The sequence below is a fragment of the Orycteropus afer genome, unplaced genomic scaffold (assembly GCF_000298275.1).
Source record: "Orycteropus afer afer isolate SDZICR_OR568_19922 unplaced genomic scaffold, OryAfe1.0 scaffold00127, whole genome shotgun sequence".
Classification (NCBI taxonomy): Eukaryota; Metazoa; Chordata; class Mammalia; order Tubulidentata; family Orycteropodidae; genus Orycteropus; species Orycteropus afer.
In genome coordinates this window covers 6,120,961-6,127,212 of record NW_006921714.1, presented here as the reverse complement: position 1 = coordinate 6,127,212, position 6,252 = coordinate 6,120,961, and the positions used below count along the sequence as shown (strand labels likewise).

General features: G+C 43.6%; 1 protein-coding gene across 1 annotated transcript in view; it reads left to right on the top strand.

Annotated features, from left to right (window-relative positions):
- Window positions 1-6,252, top strand: part of PRIMA1 (proline rich membrane anchor 1) — a 97,641-nt gene that overhangs the window by 29,929 nt on the left and 61,460 nt on the right. The window lies entirely within an intron of this gene.

Here is a 6,252-nt window from a genome sequence, read left to right as displayed (position 1 = left end):
AATGCCAGTATTCCTCAGGGATGTGTTTTGGGTCTGTATCCTGGTCCCTTGTTTCTCCTGCTTTATCTTGCTTCTTTGTGTGGACTGTGATACTCTGTTGTCTCCGAGGCATTGTGACATTTTTGTGTTTATATTTAATTGGTGATTGTATGTTGGCGTGACTTGCCCATGAGTTTCATTTTCTTTGTTTTGTTTATATGTTATCTATGCAAGCAGGGTACTGTGCTACTCTATTCGCTAGTTGACAGCACTTATACATTCAGTACCTGTCTTCTTTTCTGTTGTCAGTCCCTCAAATGTCCCTGCCAACCTTGGCAAACAGAGTCTATTCTTAGGTCCCTGGAATCTGAATGATAATGCTATCACTTTAAAATCCAAAATGGTTGCCACTTGTAAAGATTGAAAATGGCTGCACCCTTGGTCACTTTAAATAACCAAATGGCTTCTGTGTGTAAACAATCAAAATGGCTGCACCCTCCAGACAGTGGAAAGTCAACAGCTTAGGTTGTCTCCCTCCTTCCTGTTTCCCTTCCTAGTCATAGGCCACCAGAGCAGTTGTCCCTGCAGCCCTTAGTGACCAGGGTTGATCTTTAGGTCAATTCTCAGGTCCCAACACCACTTGGAAATAGTCAGGCTGTTGGTCCCATCAGAGTAGCTTACAGTCTGCAGCTCTGACTGTTTCTGTCCTCACTGTTTTCATTCAGGTTTTTCCCATAGTTGGTGCCTAATCAACTTCTGCATAGTTCTTTCAAAGCTCAGGACTCCAGGATTATCTTCTGTATCTCTGTCAATTGATCTTTCTTTTCTTTGTTGAAGAGGGTCTATGTTGCTTGTCTGACTATCCCTCCATCTTACCGGAAGTCCTCAATCTAAAGAGCATTCTTTTTGTATTTCTTCTAAGACTGATTTGTTCATTCTTCTGGCAGTCCATAGTATGTTCAATACTATTCACCACCATCACAATTTGAATGTATCCTATCTTCCTTTTCTTTTTTCTTTTTCTAATCTATCCAGCTTTTGCATGCATATGAAAAGATTGAAAAGGCCATGACTTGGGTCAGACATACCTTAGTCATCAACTGATAATTGCTTTTTAATGCTTTATAGAGGTCTTTTACAATAGATTTTCCCAGTGCAATAAGTTGTTTAATTTCTTGAGTGCTGCATTCATAGACATTGACCATTAATTGAAGTAGAATGAAATAGTTGATGACTTCAATTTTGTCTCCATAGGATGTCAGAAATGGTAAGTGCAGTGGAAACAGGAAAAAGTGAGGCAGGACAAGGTAGACTCAGGCCAGGTCACAATCTGCAATTGGAGGTTCAAGGTGGAAGGTGACCTTTGAATGAAAGCTTGGGGGAGGTGAGGGAGTGGGCCAAGCCAGTTTCTGGGGAATATATCTCAAGTCAAGGGAACACCCAGTGCTAAGGCCCTGGGATGGGAGCATGACTAGTGCTACTGAGAAACAGCAAGGGTGCCGCCAGGGTGGACTGAGTAAGAAAGAGTGGTAGGAAATGAGGTTGAGGAGGACATGAGGATGGAGAGAGGCAGATGGGATGGGCATCCAAGCCTGCTGTAAGAGTGTGATTTTTACCGAGCAAAATGGGGAGTCTAGGCAGGGCTTGGAGCAGAGGACAGATATGACATGATTGTTCATAGCAGGATCACTCTGGCTGCTGGATTAAGATTAACCCATAGGAAGTCAAGGGAAGAACCAGAGTGACCCATTAGGAGCTTGCTGCAATAATCCAGGAGAAAGATGTTGGATGTTCAGACCAGCCAGGGGTAAAAATGGTGGGATTCAGGAGGGAAGCCCACTGACTTCTGAATAGACTGGGTTCCAATGGATGGTATCCTGGGGGCCAAGGTAGGGAGCAGAGGGTGAGGCTGGACCCTGCAGTTGTTGCTGTTGTTAGGTGCCATTGAGTCAGCTTCAACTCATAGCAACCCTATGTACAACAGAATGAAACTGCCCGGTCCTGTGCTAGCTTCACAATCCTTGCTATACCCGAGCCCATTGTTGCAGCCACTGTGTCAATCTATCTCATTGAGGGCCTTCCCCTTTTTCACTGACCCCTCTGCTTTACCAAGCATGATATCCTTCTCCAGGGAATGGTCCCTTCTGACAATATGACCAAAGTAGGTCAGATGAAGTCTGGCCATTCTCGCTTCCAAGGAGCATTCTGGCTGTCCTTCTTCCAGGACAGATTTGTTAGTTCTTTTGGCAGTCCATGGTACTTCCAGCATTCTTCGCCAACACCACAACTCAAAAGCATCACCTCTTCATTGGTCTTCCTTATTCACTGTCCAGCTTTCATATGCATATGAGGTGATTGAAAATACCATGGCTTGGGTTAGGTGCACCTTAGTCTTCAAAGAGATATCTTTGCTCTTCAGCACTTTAAAGAGGTCTTTTGCAGCAGATTTGCCCAGTACAATATGTCATCTGATGTTTTGACTGCTTCTTCCATTGATGTGGATGGTGGAATCAAGTAATATGAAATCTTTGACAACTTCAGTCTTTTCTACATTCAACATGATGCTGCTTATTGGTCCAGTAGTGAAGATTTTCATTTTCTTTATGATGAGATGCAATCCATACTGCAGATTGTAGTCTTTAATCTTTATCAGTAAGTGCTTCAAGTCATCCTCACTTTCAGCAAGCAAAGTTGCATCATCTGCATATCACAGGGTGTTAATGATTCTTCCTCCACTCCTGATTCCATGTTCTTCATCATATAGTCCAGCTTCTTGGATCATTTGCTCAGCATACAGATTGAATAAGTATGGTGAAAGGATACAACCCTGATGTACTCCCTTCCTGATTTTAAACCATGCAGTGTCCCCTTGTTCTGTTGGAATGACAGCCTCCTGGTCTATGTACAGGTTCCTCACGAGCACAGTTAAGTGTTCTGGAATTCCCATTCTCCTCAATGTTATTCATAATTTGTTATGATTCACAGAATTGAATGTTTTTGCATAGTCAATGAAACACAAGTAAACATCTTTCTGATATTCTTTGCTTTGAACCAAGATCTATCTGACATCAGCAATGATATCCCTTGTTCTATGTCCTGTTCTGAATCCAAGCTTGCATTTCTGGAAGTTCTCTGTCAATATACTGCTGCAACCATTTTTGCAGTTACTCTAGAGCAAATAGCAGTGATATCTTCCCCTGAGTGGTCCAGGGATGATGGGGCTATTCTGGAGCCAGGACAGAACTATCTTGTATTGTCTTGCAACTAACCTGATTCCAATAGGACTTTGATGAAGTGGCCTCTTAAGTGGCCTGGTTTAGGTATAATTAAAGAAGGAAAATGATTTCTACATCTCTTCAGTTGGAGATGAACATCTGTCACACTGGTGCTTTGGGTTTGTGGCCAATGGTGCTTGGTCACTGTCATTAAGTGCTGCAGTGGAGCCACGAAGCCTGGGTCTGCCTGACCTGCATCCTCACTGGGCCTTGGAACAGGTGCTCCTGAGGCTGCTTCTCAGGCTCTCCATGTCATGCTCAGTGCATTAGGGCAGAGGCCCATCTGACGATTGTGAGAGGGTCGTATCTTTGGATACAAGGAGAGAGCCTGAGTCCATAAGAAGCACAGTGATCATTTTCTATGAAGTAAATAGATGCAGACAAATGCAAAAGAAAATAACAATACACAGACTAAATATGCTCAGAAGCAAGAAACTAAAAAGCTCACAGCCCAAAGCTCTCGTAATGTTCTTAATCAAGAACAAAAAGGAACTAGAGTTCAGATGCCCCGTGGGAGACCTTTGCAGGTCACTCACTTATTCACTCATTTATTCATTCCACAAATATCTATTGAGCACTTGCTCTGGAAGACCAAAGAAGAGTCAATGCTTTTGAGTTGTGGTGTTGGTGAAGAATGCTGAAGGTACCATGGACTGCCAGAGGAACGAACAAATCTGTCCTGGAAGAAGTGCAGCTGGGATGCTCCTTGGAACCAAGAATGGCCAGACTTCGTCTTACCTACTTTGGTCATGTTGTTAGAAAGAGCCATTCCCTGGAGAAGGATGTCATGCTTGGTAAAGTGGAAAGTCAGCAAAAGAGGGGAAGGCCCTCAATGAGATGGATTGATACAGTAGCTGCAACAGTGGACTCAGGTATAGCAAGGATTGTGAGGCTGGCACAAGACTGGGCAATTTAAAAAATAAAAAATTTATTATGATTTGCATGAAAGTTTACAGAGAAAATTAATTTTCCATACAGCAGTTCACATACACTTTGTGTCATGACATGGACTGCAATTTCCCACAATGCAACTGCTTTCTTCCCACTTCCTCCCTATAGTTACCTCTTCCCTGTGTCCTTCCCTCCATGAACTTCTGCCCCCAAGCTGTCTCCCTGTGCATACACAGCCCTTCTATTCTCCCATGATTGATCTCTCCAAGGACTATATCTACCTAATGTAAATGTTCAGCTCATATGCCTGTCTTTTGTTTAACTGGAAGCCACAAGAGTGTGTTCAATTCCAGACCTGAAGGGCATGTAAGGACCATAGTATCAGGGTTTCACTGGGCTCTATCAGATCAGCAAACCTCGTCCTTTTTTTTTTATGATTTTGAGTTTTGTTCCACATTGTTCTCCCACTCTATCTAGGATATTCTACAGAGCTCCCCCCTCCAAGTGGTTGATAGTGGTAGCCAGGCACCATCTAGTTCTTCTGGTCTCATAGTCATATAGGCTAAGGATCGCATGGTGTACCAGTCCCCTGGACTAATTGTTTCCATATGTCTTTGGTTTTCTTCATTCTTGTTTGTTCTGGATGAGGAGAGACCCACATTGCATCTAGATGGTGACTTGCAAGCTTTTAAGATCCTACTCACTATGCACCAAAGTAGGAGGTGGAACAATGTTTTGTGTAATATGTTTTGCCAATTGACCTTGATGTCCCCTGCAACCATGAGGACCAGGCAGTGTTTCGTTCTGTTGTATGTAGGGTTGCTGTGAGTCAGAGCTGATTTGATGGCACGTAACAACAACAACAATAACTTGCTCTGGGCCAGATGCTGTGGTTGGGGCTGGGGATATAGTGGTGATTACAGGGGAAGAAATTAAGATTACAGAGAAGTCCCTACCTTTGATAGAGTAGCTGGCAAGGGATGTCTCTCTGAGGTGACTGATACTTGAAGGAGGAGAAATAACTAACCCTGTGAAGAATGTGGGTGGTAGAAGGGCATTCTAGGAAGAAGAAGTAACACGTACAAAGGCCCTGTGGTAGGACAACCATTGTGGTTTGAGAAAACCAAAGATGATCATGTTGCTAGGGCATTGCAGTTGAGGGAGGAAGTAGTATCAAATGAGGTTGGTGAGGTTAGTATCCAATTATTCAGTGTGTAATTAGTCTACACAGTACAGAGCTGGGTTTTCTTCCAAGTGCTGTGGGAAGCCATTAAAGAGATTTTGACCATAGAAGTCGCACTATTCAATTTGCTCTTTAAGACGATCATTGGCAGCTGCCTGGAGAAAGGGTTGGAGGGGCCAGAAGCTATGGGGGGAGACCAGTTAGGAGTCTACTACAGTTTTGATGGAGATGGTAGCCTGGACTGAACAGTGGCTGTGGAGAAAGAGAGATGATGGTCCCAGATACAGTTTAGAGACAGAGACAGCAGGATAGGATGAAGGATGGCAGAGAGGGAAAGAAAAGGAAAGAATGAGCTGTGTAGATTATGAGTTGATGCCAACCAGTCTGCCAAGAGTTCGGTGGCCCTGGGGCTATCTGCTGAGTTGTTGTTGTTAGGTGCTGTTGAGTTTGTTCTGACTCATAGTGAACCTCTGTATAACAGCACTGAAAACTGACTGGTCCTGCACCATCTTCACAGTCATTGCCATACTTGAGCCCATCATCACAGTCGTTGTGTCAATCCATCTCATTGAGGGTCTTCCACTTTTTCACTGACTCTGTATTTTACCAAGCATGACATCCTTCTCCAGTGAATAGTCCCTTCTTACAACATGACTGAAGTATGAGAGATTCTGGCCAGTCTCACTTCTAAGAAGCATTCTAGCTGTACTTCCTCCAAGACAGATTTGTTTGTTCTTCTAGCAGTCCATGGTACATTCAGTATTCTTCACCAACGCCACAACTCAAATGCATCAATTCTTCTGTAGTCTTCTTTATTCACTGTCCAGCTCTCTAAGTAGCGGCACTGATCTACTCAGCATGGGTACCAGAATGCCTCCTGTGTGCTGGGCAATAGTTTCATGACCCAGAGATCAGCAAAAATTG